Source organism: Sciurus vulgaris (genome assembly GCF_902686455.1).
Source record: "Sciurus vulgaris genome assembly, chromosome: 3".
In the NCBI taxonomy this organism is placed as follows: domain Eukaryota; kingdom Metazoa; phylum Chordata; class Mammalia; order Rodentia; family Sciuridae; genus Sciurus; species Sciurus vulgaris.
In genome coordinates this window covers 111,934,464-111,952,123 of record NC_136463.1, presented here as the reverse complement: position 1 = coordinate 111,952,123, position 17,660 = coordinate 111,934,464, and the positions used below count along the sequence as shown (strand labels likewise).

Genomic DNA, 17,660 nt, shown 5'->3' with positions numbered 1-17,660 from the left:
CTAGTATTATTGTGTTGTGGTCTATTTGATTTCTGGAATTGAGAAGGATTCGTTTGATGTACATGGATGAGCCACTGTTTGGGGCATAGATATTTATGATTGTTATGTCTTGCTGATTTATGCTTCCCTTAAGTAGTATGAAATGTCTTCTTTATCCTTTCTGACTAACTTTGGCTTGATGTCCACATTATCTGATATGAGGATGGATATCCTGGCTTTTTTGCTGAGTCCATGTGCATGGTATGTTTTTTCCCATCCTTTCACCTTTAGTCTGTGGGTATCTCTTTCTATGAGATGAGTCTTTTGCAGGCAGCATATTGTTGGATCTTTTTTTTTTAATCCAATCTTGCAGTCTATGTCTTTTGATTGATGAATTCAGGCTATTTACATTCAGGGTTATTATTGAGATATGATTTGTATTCCCAGGCATTTGGCTCAGTTTCGTTTTTAGACATGACTTGGTTTCTCCTTTATTTGGCTATTCCTTTAGGGTACTTCCTCTGTTTCCTGATTTACATTGTTGTGTTTCATCTCTTCCTCGTGGAATATTATGCTGAGAATGTTCTGTGGTGCTAGCTTTCTTTTTGTAAATTCTTTTAGCTTTTGTTTATCTTGGAAGGATTTTATTTCATCATCAAATCCGAAGGTAAGTTTTGCTGGGTATAAGATTCTTAGTTGGCCCTTCTAGCTTTTAGGGTCTGGGTTAAAAAATCTGCTGATATCCGTATTGGTTTCCCCTTGAATGTAATTTGATTCTTTTCTCTCACAGACTTTAAAATTATGTCTTTATTTTTTGTGTTACATATTTTCATTATAATGTGCCTTGGTGTGGAGATTCTGTTCATGATTTCCTACCATCTTCTCTGTTTGGTCAACTTTGTTTTCAAGATTAAATATTCTGTCTTCAATGTCTGAGGTTCTGTCTTCCAGGTGTTCTATTCTATTGGTTATGCTTTCTATGGAGTTTTTAATTTGGTTTATTGTTTCCTTCATTTCAAGGATTTCTGTTTTTTTTTTTTCAGTTTCTGTAACTCTTTATTGAAATGATCTTTTGCTTCCCACATTTGCTCTTTTAACTGTTGATTGGTATGATCATTCAAAGCCTGCATTCACTCTTTTATCTCGTTTGCTTCTCTGATCATTTTAATTATGTACATTCTGAACTCCCTTTCTGACATTTCTTCTGCCATGCTGTCATTGGATTTTATTGATGTAGCATCTTCAGGTTTGTTTGGGACATTTTCTTCCCTTGTTTTCTCATATTGGTCAGGTATCTACCCCTCTAGTAGTGAAACTCTGAGATATTGCACGTTTCCTCTATTGACTTATAGTGTCCCAGTAGATTTCCAATAACTTGCCTCCTAGCCTTCAGTAGCCTGAAGTCTTGGAGGAACTTGATAATGTGGTGCTCCACTAGGAAGCTGCCCCTCTAGGGGTGGTGGCCTTCAGATGGGGTATATTTCCTGCCGGTGGGCAGAGGGCCTCCACTTGTTGACCGATGATCTGTCAAAAGGGGGACTAGACTGTGGGCTGGGGCATGGCTTGTCTGGGCCTGTGTCTCTGGTTCTACCACCCTGGTGGCAAAGCCTCGCCCAGCAGGGAAGACTCACCTGGTAGGGAAATCTTGCTGGGCAGCTCTCCTCCGAGAAGTTCCCTTTGGTCCAAAACAACCACCTGGGCTGGGCAGCCCTCCTCTGCGATGTTCCCAGGGGTCTGGACCTACTCCTGGGCCAGCAAGACTCGCCCTGCGATTGAGACTCTTGCTGGGCATTCCTCCTCTGCTACATTCCCTCGGGACTGGACCTACCACCCAGGCCAGGGACCCTCACTCTGTGCCAAAGCCTCTTGCTGGGCGGTCCTCCTCTACAATGCTCCCAGTTGTCCAGGGAGCCTCGCTCAGTGGGAGAGACTCACCCGGTGGCTCTGAGTTGGTCCCGAGTCTCTCAATACCTCCTCTTCTTGAATCCTGAGTCCTGTCAAAGGGCCTCTAGTCTCCTGTAGGTGTCTCAGGAAGGCAGCCTCCCTTCTGATGATGATGGTCACGCCCTCAGGGATAATTCGAAATGCCTGCACCAGCCTCCAAAGAAGCTGGGGAGCCCCAGTGAGGGTGCGCTGAGTCAGCACAGAGGCAGGTGCAGTGTCCCTCAGCAGTAGGGGGTCAGGCAGGCAGGTTCAGCGATGGTGTCCAACCTCGGTGTGGGGGTCGGTGGGCTCCATGGTGTACCTTCTGATGACAGAACATATTACCATGGACAGGCCTGTCAAGTTAGTGAATTGAGTTTAATCAAGCCTTTGAATCTGGGGTCAATTGAATAAAATTCAGAGGGCAAAAAGAGTGTCTTAAACTACATCATAGGTATAGTATCAACAAAATCCAAACTCTGTAAACTCTAAGGTTGAGTCATGTTATTCAACAGATAGGTTATAGGGAAAAGAAAGGAATGAGGGGTAATTTGTAGATCAAAATAGGCTGAAAAGACTTTTTAAAAATGGTCAAGACTATAGTATCTTTTGATACATTTTCATAATTACAATCATAAAAAATACAACTAAGTGATTATTATAAGAAGTATGGTACTCACTACCTGTGGAGCAGGAGGAAACTCTGGTTAAGATGCATCTGGTTAAGAGAGCTTCTGGGGCGGCTTGAAGAAGTTCTATGACTTGTCCCTGGTGGCAGTTACAAGGGAAATTCTCTTAAAATATTTCATTGCTTTGAGTTTTCATATCTATGTTTTATTTTACAGTAAAGGGTAGAAAAATAGTAAGGAAGGGGAAGGCAGTGCTTTAAAAAAACTACTAGCTGAAATAGAAGATTTAAATATAAATTAGTTATTTTTGGTGAGGAGGTTACCTTCATTTTGGGGGTAAGTTATAAAGCTCTTTTCATTCATCCCACAGAAACAGTTATTATGTGCCCAAAAAGCAGGTGGGACATTCCAGGTGCTTCAGCTTTTGTTGAATTTATAGTCAGAAGGTACAGTAGTTATTTTTATCAGTTGCAGGTGCAGTGAGATAAACAAAATCACACAAAATATTTCATCACATAGATTTAATCTATGCACTTATGCAAGTGGCATAAAAGTTAAGAAATTAAAGCAAAAGAAGTTAGCAAACTGAAGCAGCTGCTGCTGCCCCTTGGGCTAGACAGACCTGTAGAGAATTTGTGACCAAGAATGGTGACCCTTTCTCCTGGGGCTGGAGCCAAGGAGATTGAGCTACTGGTGGGCACTCTCCATAAGCAAGAGAGAGAAGGAGGAAAATACGCTGGCTCTTCCTCCTCTTATCACTTCAGTCTTCAGAAAATGTATACTTGGATTTAGAACTAAACCTTTCCTTCCTTTTTATTTATAGTTATATTGAGGGAGAGGGGCATGACTGCACTTGCCTATAATCCCAGCACTTTGGGATTAGAAGGAGGATTCCAAGTTTAAAACCAGACTGAGAAATTTGGTAAGAACCTAAGCAACTTAGTGAAACCCTTTCTCAAAATAAAAATAAAAAGAATTGGGGATGTGACTCAGCTGTTAAGCCCCCATGGGTTCAATCCCTGGTACCAAAAAAAAAGAAGTTTGACACAATGTTAGAGATTGGCTTTTAGAGAAGATTTTCTTTTCCTTTCTTTCTTTTTTTTTTTTTTTTTTTTTTGGTTATATGCTCATGTTAAGCCATCAGTGAACACTTTGCCAAATTGGTGACCCAACATTCCTATTTTTTACAGATTAAAGATCCTAATGGACTGACGACATTTTTATTTTGGCTCTTTGTTGATCACGACTCCAACAAATGAACAGAAGGACTTATTTGTTAGAAATTCTGGTGAACAGCTTGCTGCAAGTTTAATCAAAACAAGTTTTATTCAGACCAGGCTTGTCACTTTGGCACATGAAGTGACAATAGACAATGACCTTCACGGGGTCTTGGAGGTGAGCCAGAACAAAAGAAGGAGCGTTTATTCTTAGGACTCCTAAACGTTCCTGTTTTAAGGCTGTACGTTTTGCAGAATGGATGGAAGAACAGGTTGATATTGTGATCTTTAAACTCTTCATTTAAAAATCATATAATTTATTATTTAAAATAATTATTTAAAAGAGATTTGCACCATAATCTTATTTTAAATGATTATCTTCTAAGTTTAGTAAAATCATCAGATTAGAACATATTTATTCTAGTACATTTTATACGTGTTGTGTGTGGTGCTGGATATTGAACCCATGCTTTGTGTATGCTAGGCAAGTGCTCTACCACTGAGTTACACCCTAAGAAAATATTTATTCTATGTGGTATCATTACCCCTAACTCGTCAATAGCAGAACAAGGAGAAGCCAAATGTGAATATAAAGACAAACAAACAAACAAACAAAAAAAACCTTTAAATTACAATTTTATCACTTGCTCTTTCAAATTATTGAAAACTACAAGCTTCAGAGAACGACCATAATGACAGTTCTAGTATAAAAAGCCTGTCATAAGAGTTGGAAGTGTTGAGGACAAATGTCAGAAAAAGAAATTTCAGGTGATTTCATCTTTTATTTCTGACGTCACTGTTATTTTTTAACTGGGAGTAATTTTGCAACCCATTCACCCTCCAGGGATATCTGACGACATCTGGAGAACTTGGCTGGTTTTCACAACTGCATAGCTGTCTATTTGCTTCTGACTTCTAGGGTGTAGAGGGCAAAGATGTTGTTCCACATCCTATAATGCATAATATAGCGGCCCCCAGAAGCATTCAGCACCAAATGCCAAAAAATGCCAATTCTTAACTTGTTTTTTGTTTTTGTTTTTGTTTTTTAAAGAATCAGTGTGTGAGATTTGGCCTATAATAATAGAATATTTCCTAACCATTAAGATTTAATTAACATGGCTGGGCACAGTGGCTCATGCCTGTAATCCCATTGGCTCAGGGGGTTGAGACAGAAGGATCCCAAGTTCAAGACCAGCATCACCAATTTAGCAAGGCCCTAACCAACTTAGTGAGATCCTTCCTTGAAATAAAAAATGAAAAGGACTGAAGATGTGACTCCATGGTAAAATACCTCTGAGTTCAATCCCTAGTACAAAAACAAAAAACAAAACACCTAGTTAACTTGAAGTTACCAGGAAAAGTTATATGTTCTTAACTATCTATAAATATTTGATAGATACTGTCATTTTTGGATTTTCTAAAACCTGTATTTCCAGAGGAAGGAAAAGTGCAGTAGATTTTGTGTCATAAATGATAATCTTCTTTGATAATGTAATTTTTGTCAACTAGGAAATGCTTTAGATACAATATGTTTACAATTAATGAAAAAGGTATCAGAAGCCCATCTTATAGATGGAGAAAGTGAATTTAAAAGAGGTTGAGATATAATCTGTAGGTTACCTGACCTGCTAGGGCCACCAGCATCTTGAAGATAGGAGTTATGATAATCTTCCCTTCCCACTGCAGACTTCAATCAACTGCTTTGCATTACACAAGATTTTTTTCTAAAATTAAAATAATAAAAGTTGTTTATGAATTAAAAATTCCTCGGTGCCTAGTTGCAAAGAAAGGACCTGGGCTTTAACTGTTATGTATTCTTACTCCTATCTTTTATGTTACTATTTAGAGAAGATAAGTGAGCCTGTCATTATTCTGACAACTGGTAAATAATGCAGAAAGAACACATGGTTATCTTCACTTGGTTGCATGAAGTCTATCTCAAGGTAATCATAGTTGATATAAGGAAGTTTTCCTTTTTCTTTTATAATTAAAGTATTTTTAGAGCAGTTTTAGGTTCACAACACAATAGAATGGAAAGCGCAGGGAGCTTCTGTGTACCCTGGGCCCAGACTGGAACTGTCTCCCCCACTATCGCCATCTGGGCACCACAGTGGTATTTTTGTAAGAATTGCATATACACTGAAACATTGTCACCCAATGTTCACAGGTGACAGAGTTTACGCTTGGTATAGAATATTCTGTGAGTTTTGACCAGTATAAAGGCATGTATTCACCTTCATAGTATAATATAGAATAGTTCTCCTATCTTAAAAATCCTCTGTGCTCTACCTACTCATTCTTCCATTCTTTCTACCTTATGGAAACCACCCATCTATTTACTCTCCCTATATTCTTTCCCTTTTCAGAAAGTGAAACAATTGAATCATATAGTATGTAGCTTTTAAAGATCAGCTTCTTTTGTTTATTGATATGCATTTAATTTTCTTTCATGTCTTCTTTTTTAAATTTTTAAATTTATTCTTTTTAGATATACATGACAATAGAGTGTATTTTGACATATTATACATACATGGAATATAACTTATTCTAATTAGGATCCCATTCTTGTGGTTGACCCTGACTGGAGTTTCACAGGTCTTGCATTCATATATGAACATAGGAAAGTTATATCCAATTCATTGTACTGTTTGTCCTAATCCTACTTTGGAAAGCAGTGTGGAGATTCCTCAGAAAACTTGGAATGGAACCAGCATTTGACCCAGGTATCCCACTCCTTGGTATATACCCAAAGGACTTAACATCAGCATACGATAGTGACACCGCCACATGAATATTAATAGCAGCTCCATTCACAATAGCAAAGCTGTGGAACCAACCTAGGTGCCCTTCAACAGATGAATAAAGAAAATGTGGCATATATATACACAATGGAATATTACTCAACCACGAAGAAGACTGAAATTATGGCATTTGCTGGTAAATGGATGAAACTGAAGAATTTTATGACTTCTCATAGCTTGTTAGCTCATTTCTTTTTAGCACTAAATATTATATTGTCTAGACATCTTATAGTCTATTTATCCATTCACCTACTGAAGGACATATTGGATGTTTCCAGGTTTTGGCAGTTATGAATCAAGTTTCTATAAATACCCATGTTCAGGTTTTGATAAAGAAATAATTTCTAAAATTGATTTGTTTAAATACTAAGGAGAGAGCTGGATTATATATTTATTTTTGTAAGAAATTTTCCAACAGTCTTCCCAAAAGTTTGTACCATTTTGCATTCCCATACCAGTAAATGAAGGTTCCTTTTACTTCACATCCTCATCAGCATTTAATGCTGTCAGTGACCCAATTATGCAACAGAACACTAGAACTTTTCTCCCATCTAACTGTGTAACTTAGTACCAATTAATCAAATTTCCCCATTCTTCCCTTCCCCTATTCTCCCCAACCTCTGGTAACCACCATACTACTCTTAATTTCTCTGAGACCAAGTTTTAGATGTCATAATTGAGTGAAATCATGAGGTACTTGTCTTTCTGTATCTTATTTATTTCACTTAACACAATGATCGCCAGTTCATTCCATATTGTCACAAATGGTGGAATTTCACCCTTGTAATGGTGGAATAGTATTCAATTGTTATTTGTACTACATTTTAATTTAATTATTTATTTAGGTACTGGACACTGAACTCAGTCACTGAGCCACTTCTGCAGCCCTATTTTGTATTTCATTTTAGAGACAGGGTCTCACTGAGTTACTTAGTTCCTCGCTTTTGCTGAGGCTGGCTTTGAACTCTTGATTCTCCTGCCTCAACCTCCTGAGCCTCTGGGATTACAGTCATGTGCCACCATGCTTGGTTTGTACTACATTTTAAAAGATACATTCTTCTGTTGATGGACATTTAGGTTGCTTCCATTTCTTGGCTATTGTGAAATAGTGCTACAATAAACAAGGGAGTTCAGATGTCTCTTTGGCACACAGATTTAATTTCTTTGTGAATATATACCCAATAGTGAAGTTGTGATTGTGTTCAAGTCTATAGGTCAACTTGGGAAGAACTGACATACAGTAATATTTGGAATTTCTTTTCAGGAACATGAATTATCTCTATATTTTTTTAGTTCTATTTTTACTTCTTTCATCAGAGTCTTACAGTTTTCCTCATATAGATTTTGGACATATGTTATTAAATTTATACCTGAGTATTTCAAATTTTTAGTGTTATTTTAAACGGAAATATGTACTAGTTTCTAATTCTACTTTTTGGTTGCTGATGTGTAGGAAAGTAATTGACTTTTACATATTAACCTTGTATCCTATATCCTTGTTGCAATTGCTCCTTAGTTTCAGAGTATTTTGTCAATCCTTTTGAATTTTCAGCACTGCTGATAAAAGATAGTTTTATTTCTTCCTCCTGGATATCTTTTATTTCTTTGTCCTCCTTTTATTAGCAAGAACTTCTAGTACAATATTGAAAAGCAGAGATGACAGGTGACATCTTAGCCACTTTCTTGATTTTAGCAGAAAAGCTTTGAATTTCTTACTATTAAATATGGTGTTAGCTATAGATTATTTTATAGTTTTCTCAAGCTAAAAAAGCTCCCATTTATTCCTATTTTGCTGAGAGATTTTGATTATAAATGGGTATTTTGTTATACACTTTTCTTCTGTTATCAATATGGTCATGTTATTTTTGTTCTTTGGCTTATTGATGTGACATTATACTGATTAATTTTTAAAATGTCCAACCTGTCTTGCATATTTGGGATATATTTCACTTAGTTGTGGTACATAATTCTTTTTGCACATTATTGGATTTGATTTTCCAAAACTTTGTTGAGAATTTTTGCATCTATGTTAATGAGAATTCACTCTATTTTTTTTTTTTTTTTTCTTTTCATGTCTTTGGGTGTAGTGTCAGGTCATGCATTTGTCCCTTGGAATCTGTGGGAAATTGATCCAAGCTCAAGTACCTTAGATAAAATAGTGTGATGTTCACATATGACCAAAACATATCCTTTAACACATATCCATATGTGTTAAATCATCTCTAGATTGCTTACAATGTTTTTTACAGTGGAAATACTGTAGAAGTAGTTACTGCATTATTTAGGGTTAATGACAAGGGGAGGAAAGTTTATACATGTTCAGTAATGACACCATTTTCTTTTATATATATATATATATATATATATATATATATTTTTTTTTTTTTTTTTTTTTTTTTTTTAATCCACAGTTGGCTGCAACCACAATGTGGAATCTTCTGATGTGGAGGGTGGACGGTATTGGTCTCATAGCATTCTGTGCTGCTCTTCTATCTTCTGAAAGAGATTGTAGAAAATTGGTATGATCACTTACTATCATCATTACAGTGTCCATAGGATCAACTGTAATGCCTCTTATTTACAATACTAGTCATCTCAATAATCTTTTTTTTCTTTTTTCTTCCTTAGTTAGCCTGCCTAGAAATTATCAATTTTATTAATATTTTTGAGCAATGGCTTTTGATTCTGTTGATTTTCTCAATTTTTTTGTTGCAGTCTCATCCACTTCTGTTCTAATTTTTATTTCTTTTTTTCTGCTTAATTTAAAATTAACTGGCTTCACTTTCTCATTTCCTGAAATAGTTTAGTTGACTGGTTTTGGATCTTTCTCCTTTACTAATATATGTATTTGTTTTAAATTTCCCTCTAATCACAGATTCTCACAAATTTTGATGAACTGTATTTTCATTTTCACTTAGCTCAGAATATTTTAGAATTTCACTTGGGATTTTCTCTTTGATCCACATGTCATGTCATTTGCAAGTGTGCTGCTTCATTTCTAAGTATATTGGGATTTTCTAGCTGTCTTTCTCATATTTTTTTTTTGTTTGTTTAATTCCACTGCAGTCTGAGAACAGATATTGTATGATTCCTACTCTTTTAAAGTTGTTAAGAATATATTTCATGACTATGTAAGTGGTCTATCTTGGTGACTCTTACCTGTGATCTTGAGAAGAATGTGTAAATCTGTTGCTGTAGGATGTGGTAGTCTATAGATGGTGATTATACTCCACTGATTAATGGTAGTGCTGAATTCAGCTATATTCTTACTGATTTCCTGCCTGCTGACGTTGTACATTTCTGATGGAGAGGTATGAGAGTCTCCAAATGTAAAAGTGGATTGATTAATTTCTCCTCGAAGTTCTATCAGCTTTTGCCTCATGTATTTTGATGCTCTCTTGTTGGGCACATACACATTAAGAATTGTTTTATTTTCTTATAAAACTGAATCCTCTATTATTACTTAACATTAACAAGTATTCACTTTGTATGATTTCTTTTTTTGTTGTTGTTGTATCAGGGATTGAACCTGGGAGCACTTAACAAACTGAGCCACATCTCCAGTCCATTTTATTTTTTATTTTGAGACAGCGTCTTTTAAAAATTGCTTAGAGCTTTCCTAAATTGCTAAGTCAGGCTTTGAACTTGCTATCCTCCTGCTTCAGCCACCTGAGTTGCAAGGATTACAGGTGTGCACCACTTCACCTGACTCCACTTATAGTTTCTAATGCTTTTCTTCATTTCTGATAAATATCCTTGCTCCAAAATCTGCTCTGTCTGAAATTAATATATCTAATCTCAGTTTCTTTTGATTGTATTAGGAAGGAATATGTTTTCCCATATATTTGAATCTACTATGTATCTTTATGTTAAAGTGGGCTTTTTATAGACACCATATACCTGAAACTTTCTTTTTACCCACTCTGACAATTAGTGCCTTGTAATTGGTGTGTTTAGACGATTGACATTTAAAATTTTAGTGTCATAGCTGGACTAATACCTACCATACCTGTTACTGTTTTCTATTTCCTGTCCTTTTCTTTTTTCCTATTTTTGTCTCCAACACTTTTCATACATTTTGTATTTGTGGGGGGGGAGGCTGGGATAACTCAGAAGCACTTGACCACGGAGACACATCCCCAGCCCTATTTTGTATTTTATGTAGAGACAGGGTCTCACTGAATAACTTAGCATCTCACTTTTGCTGAGGCTGGCTTTTAACTCACGATCCTCTTGCCTCAGCCTCCCGAGCTGATGGACTGGGATTACAGGCACGTGCCACCATGCCCAGGTATTTTGTATTTTTAATTGTACATTTTTTTATGATTTCCATTTCTCTCCTTTCTTGGAATATCAGTTATAATATTTACTTTTTAAATTTTTAAGTGTTGCTGGAGTTTGCAAGTAACCTGTGTCTACTTCCAAATAGCACTGCTTCATTAGCTTTTTAAATAACTTATAGCAAAAAAATAGTGCTAATTCCTTCCTACCATCTCTTGTGTCATTGCTGTCATTTATTTCACTTACACATATACATGCAGAAGCATATATAGATACATAAACAAATAAAACAGAAGACACTGTTGCTATTATTTTGAACAAACTATCATTAACCTGATCAATTAAGAATAAAAATAGTTGTGATTTTACCTCTACTTATTCATTCTCTGATGCTCTTCTGTTTTATGTGGACCTCAGGTTTTGACCTATATAATTTTCTTCTATCTGAAGAACATCTTTTAACCTTTCATGCGAGGCAGGTCTACTGGTAACAAATTCCTACAAGTTTTGTTTGTTTGAAAAGTATTTCTTCTTTACTCATGAAGGATAATTTCACAAGGTACAAAAGTTTAGCTTGATGGGTTTTTATCTCCTTAATACTTTAAATGCTTTATCCCGACTTCTTTAGGGCTTGCGTGGCTTCTGGGCAGAAGTTAAATGTGATTCTTATCTTTGTTTCAATATAGGAAAAAAAATTTGTTTGACTATTTTCGAGATTTTTTTCTTATCTTTGATATTATGAAGTTTGAATGTGATGTGAGTAGTGTCTTTTTTTCCTTCTTTTTCTTATCCTTCTTTTTTCCTTTCTTTCCTTCTTTTTCTTTCCAAATATAGCTTCTGTTTCTTTCTTTATGTTCCTTCTTATCTCCCCATTATGCGTATGTTATACATATTATAATTTTCCCACAGTTCTTGGATGTTCTATTTTTTTTTTTTCAGTTCTTTTTTCCTCTCTTCAGTTTTGAAAGTTTCTATTATCATATCTTAAAGTTCGGAATTCTTTTTTTCAACTATATATATCTCTATCTTTATACAGTTATATATAGATAGATATTTGCTATTTTCTATGCCTTATTACTTTGTTGTTGTTGAAAGGTGGACTTGAGTTTAAAAACTGTGGTAAACAGGTGTTTAGTAATGTATTGGACAGGCATCAGGGAGAAAAAGGCTCTAAGTGCTGTGATTAGGTCTATCTTTTGGTGAACCTGTGTTCCCTGCACTAGAATTTTGCCAGACCTTCTCAGTATCATCCACAGCCCTGTTAAAGTGGATAGGATACCTAGAGTTGTTGGGATGCGCTCAGAATTTCCTTTCCTCAGGTAGCGTGAGGCCTGATAAACCCCAGTCAGGTCAGATCTGGTGAAGTAGCTTTTCCTGAGGGCAGGGCCTCTTGTTAGGAAGCACAACATGCTCTGGTATATTTCCTCAAAGGATTCTTTCCCTTCCCTCTGCTGGGAGGCACGTAGGACTCCCATTCCCTCAGATAATTCACTATGACCTGGAGTAGAGCTCTGAGAGGTAAAATTTTTCAAAGGCATGCACCCCCTGTGACTGGATTTTTGGAGTTTTACATTTCAGAATTGTCCAAACTGAGACTTCTGTGCTCAAAAAGGTACTTTGATTTCTTTTTGACACATAATGAATTTTGAGATTTACAAATGCTTTAAGAAGTGGGATGTTATGGAAGATTTCAGAAGAAACAAGACACAAAATTCAAGTTATAGGAGAATGAAGCTTCACATACAAATATGTTGAAATATATTTTAAAGCAAAACCTAAGCAAGAGCACATTAACATTGTTTGTAGGGCAAAGAGGCAGGCAGTACGTGGGATTGACAGTAAGAATACCAGCTGGCACTGCAGAGGTGGATTGAAGTACTAACTTTTATTTATTTATTTTTAATCAACTTGGTAATCAACCATTTGAATTATTCAGTTTCCTTCTCTGTCAAAGGTGAATAACCAGAGGTGTGCCTACAGCCTATATCTTAAGAAGGGAATAATGGTGAATAGTAATATGAGATTAAACCTAAAAATGTATTGTTTTGTAACTGCATAGCACAGAAATTGAGGAAATATTCTAGCATTTGAAAAATAAATATCTGATTCAACAAAAACATTACAAATTCACTGATGAATGAGTGAAGTCTGCCCTGTATCTTCTCTTTTAATTTGATTTTATTTATTAACCTAAAGAAAATCTCAGCATCCATTCATGTTTCTCAGTTACTACCATAGGCTGACTGTGGATGCAAGAGACAGACAAAAAGTGGATTAAACAAAGGAGAATGAATGAAAGAAAGCGGGGATTAGGAATAGGAAAGACAGTAGAATGAAATCAGACCTAACTTTTCTACATTCATATATGAATGCCCACGACCAGTGAAACTTCACATCATGTACAACCACAAGAATGGGATCCTAATTAGAGCAAGTTATACTCCATGTATGTATAATATATTAAAATACACTCTACTAGTTCATTGTATAACTAAAAGAACACATTAAAGTTAAAATAAGAGAGACAGACAAAATCAATGAAAGCATCTGTGAGGCTATACTGAATATATGCAATTGACAATAGTGAATATTGTATATATCATTATTACTTAAACACGAATTAAATTACCTAGAACATTCAGCATAATATTTGCTACAGAGAAGGCCATTGTTTATACTACTTATGTCCATGGACTTGAAGGAAAATACAAAAGTGAGTTTGGTTTAGCAAGAAGAGCTTCTGGAGAAGGTATATTTTGTGGTAGATTTTGACTGTAGGATATGAGTTGAAATTGAGAGCTAAAATGATAAGAATTCTCTAATATCAACTTTTGCCCTTCTAGTTTTAATTATTTTGCTTATTATATTTAGTTTAAAGAGACTGAATCCCTTCACTAGAATTCCAGGGAGTTTTTTTAAACATACAGAGTCTTGGACTTGAGAATCAATCAATGTACTAATTAGAATCTCCTGGATTTGAAATGTATCCCTAGTGATCCTGGTGTATCCAGCGGCTATGCCTATGGGCTGGGTTTGGAAACTACAGAAATATAGAAGAGGAATGCAGAGTTTTTATTCAAATTCTACTGTGCTTTTTCCTATCTCTGTGAACTTGAATAAATTTCTTGACCTCTCTGTGCTTCACTTTTCCCATGTCTAAAGTGGGACCAGTGATAACATGGTAATAAAGTTACAATGTATCAGATGGCAGATGATATTCAGTATGGATAAATGAGAAAAAAACTCCAATGGTGATATGCCCCATATTCCTTTTTTAAATAAAAAGTTCCGTAACTATATTTATTGCTACTTAAATAATTCTTATGTCATTTTCTTTCCCTTTCTCTATTAATGTAATTGGCCACATACAAATAGTAATTTCATTAAGAACAATTTTTCTTATATTAATTCCATGAGGAAAAGTTTCTGCTATCTATTGGACAAATAACTGGTCGCATTTCTGATTTAAAGTGATCAATAGGCAATGTTTCAGTATAAAAATATAAGATTTTCTACTTATTAAAACTAAATTCTATTTTTATTTCATATTTGATATGTACAGGGTTTTTTGATCTGGAATCAGATCTGTACACACAATATATTAAAGATATATTCTATCTTAAATTGTATTAAGTCAGTTGGCCATCTGTTTTAGAGAAAGATACCAAGTGTTTAAAATTAAACTTGACAAGTATTTCATAAGAAGTACGTGTGAATAAGAATGTTATTTATGACTCAAAAGGGACTGTGCTTTCTCCTTTTAGCCACAAGATGGTGCTTTTGCACTCTGTATCTCCACTCAGAAAGTAAAAATATCTTTAAAATGGTTGACAAAAGACTTTAATTTTGGAAGAATCATTAGGGTTTAAATTGCTTGTTATCATTTCCAAAAAGGACTCCCCACTACATGCCTGAGTCAGAAATGTTAACACATTGGTAAAAATGAAATACAGTTTTTGTTTTTTTTTTAATCTTAGGACCATTCATTTTACCTATTTCTAAACCTGGTTGGTGGTGCTTGGAGTGTTATTTCTATCCACAATTGAGGAAAGTCCCAGCAAATAACCAACATCTGTATGTCATTATATGATTCCCTTGATATCATGCACTCATTTATTATGACTCCAAAACTAGAACTTGTGAAATGCGACTCTTAGTAAACAGTTCTTTTAATGCATTTGGGGCCAAAAGTGAGGAGAAGGTGAGAAGATAGTCATTAAATATAGAAGTGGTATGCATCATGCCTGAGATTGCATATTTTCTTTTGCATGTACAGCACCGTTTCAATTCTCCGTTGCTCTTTATTCGAAAAGGATTGCGTGGCTTGTCCCATGTTGAGATTCCATGGAATCTTAAGATTTGGGAGTTGAAGAGTCTGTGAATATCTTTCATTCAACCTTTTCGCCAAAGAAGGCACTCTTTGTATACCATCTCTTGATTGTCCTACTGTCCTTCCATCGACAAGAACTTTTCTGGGCTGGCTTTTCTTTTTTCTTTTTGTCAAAGGCTGTGTCATTGAAAAGATTGGAGAATTTGTTTTGATTTGATTTGATTTGATTTTTTTCTGCCAACTGCTTTTCAGACTCCATTGCCTTTAGAGAATTCCAGAAGGATTGAATATCTTATAATTTTACTGTACCTTTCCTTTCAAAGTGTAAGTAACTAGTACAAATTATGTTTGAAAAAAGAATCATCATCAACCTGCCTGACAGGGTTTTTGGAGACACTGTATTCCAACATTTTTCATGAAGCTTTTAGAAAACTACTTGCCATTACAAAAATAAATCAGAATTTTTATCCAAGAAGTTCTATGCTGTCACTTGACTTGAATTTCAACCTTGAATAATCTAGAAATTTGTTATTCCACCTGGTCTGCCTTTTGCCTGATGTTCTACTGGCCATACACAGGAATGAATGCTGGCTGCATGAAGCCTAGTCTCTATTTCCATTCAAGCAGAATCATTGTATTTTGAAATCAGAATTTTCACTAAACACGACCTATGCATATCTGAACTTCTTTCAAGTCTTTGTGCATTACTGGGAATATGGGTCCAGAGGAAGTGAGACTGAGGAAAGGCAGGGGAGGAGGCCATGGGGTTTCCTCATCCACATGGAGGCCGCAAGAGGATACCTTCACAAAGGACTCACCTTCTGTAAGTAGCTTCCTGTCTAATGCAGCTACTTAAAACCTCTCAGGTTCTCCAGAGCAATTTTGTTTGACCTTTTGTTAAAGACCACATCTACCAAGCAAATGATCTTCCTGTTTCCAAGGGTGGAGCATTGAGACAGGTTTTACCATGCTGTATATTAAAATTGAATCAACTTGTAGTTCCTATGTAGCACATTGAATCCTTATTCATCTAAAAATAGAGAGCTCTCCAATTCCTGACTCAGGTAGTAAGCCATCTGGGTATGATTACCTTCATCCACAGGATTATTATTTCTTAAATTCCCTACTCCAAATAAAAAATTAGCAGTACTTTTATGTACAGTAAGACAAGTGCTGAGAGAACTGTGACAAAGATATGATTTTAAGTTGATGCTAACAGAAACTTTGACATGATCTGCAATGATCTTAGGTTGTTAGCTTAAGTGCTTCAACTCCTTAGGGCTATATGTCAATGTCAGGGACTCCTTCATGCCTAATCACTTGAAAGGACTCTTTGGCACCCACGACTGAGGTAAAAATCATTTCAGATGACTTCGGTAAGTATCTGTGCTTGTTGTAGAGTTAAAATTGAGAATGAAATATCTGTCATGGTGTACAATATATTTTGATGAATGTCATTATATATTTCTATGGGGAAACATACTGTGTCTTCTTCTCATGATCACATGTGGTATGTTGATACAAGGTTGAGAGAGTGATTCTGAGAAAGGCACCATTCGGAGCTACATCTTCCACAGGTCTAACCTCCGCAGAGCCTAGTGTAACTCTGAGCTAAGAAAGTCCCTGATGTAGTTGCACTCTTCATGGTTTTTCTAAAATCCAAGCCTGTGTCATGACTATTCTTGTCTTTTTTCCATTCTCTCTCCAGTTACTTAAAGTGGCCTGTTTCATGGTTTGTATATCTTAAGGATGACTACTATGTGGGAAAGTATCAAATTTCCTTGAAAGTAGAGAGGAGGAGATGTCCCCAGCAATTCTTTTTATCCATTGCTACCTTAGGAAGATGGAAAACAGAAGCTGTTCTAGTGTTTTGAAGCTACAGCAAGATTAAAATGATGCTAAGCAAGGTAGGTCAACATCTCCAGTCAATCTATTACTTTGTCATTTAATTAGTGTGGCACTAGGATTCAGTCAGAAGGAAAGAAGGAGTTGGCCTGGGAGTCTAGGTCAGAGAGTGGGTTACAGGTGAGGACAGAACAGCTTAGGTTGCCTAGAGGCCGGAATTCAGGATGTTCAGGATCCAAACACCCCCTGGCTGGGCATCTTTCAAGTCCTATGCAAAAATCTGCCCCTGGTAGTTTTTAAATAACAAACTGTGGCCACTGACAACAATTTCAACTGTGATTTCTTCTAACATCTGACTAAGTTTGTCAAAGGATAATTATTTACCATTCTGATGAGTCCAGGCGGTCTGCTAATTAATTCTTCTGTGGGATGTGTGCCATTCTGGTTCCTTCATGCCGCATACTGAGGGTTGTGCATAAATGGTGTTGGCACGGAGCCCGCCACGATGATCACACACGTGGAGAGCTTGGTGCCAAGTGTTACTTAATTCAGTTTCTCTGAGGTCAAGGAGGCATGGTGTTTGTTGTGCCATGTATTTACAATTTTCAGAGAAAAAGTGGATGACGATGCAGTTCATTTTAGGCAGTCTTAAGAG

At 36.0% G+C, this 17,660-nt stretch overlaps 1 protein-coding gene across 16 annotated transcripts in view; it reads left to right on the top strand.

Moving 5' to 3' along the window:
- Positions 1 to 17,660, top strand: part of LOC306656522 (uncharacterized protein) — a 222,069-nt gene that overhangs the window by 61,379 nt on the left and 143,030 nt on the right. For 8 of the 16 annotated variants that reach the window (XR_013762533.1, XR_013762536.1, XR_013762537.1 and 5 more), the window contains 2 exons: positions 3,722 to 3,926; positions 8,961 to 9,068. The exons of 7 other annotated variants lie outside the window; for them this stretch is intronic. The gene's annotated coding sequence lies outside the window, so the exon portion shown is untranslated. The remainder of the gene's footprint in view (positions 1 to 3,721; positions 3,927 to 8,960; positions 9,069 to 17,660) is intronic. One more of the 16 variants, XR_013762535.1, reaches the window with a different exon arrangement.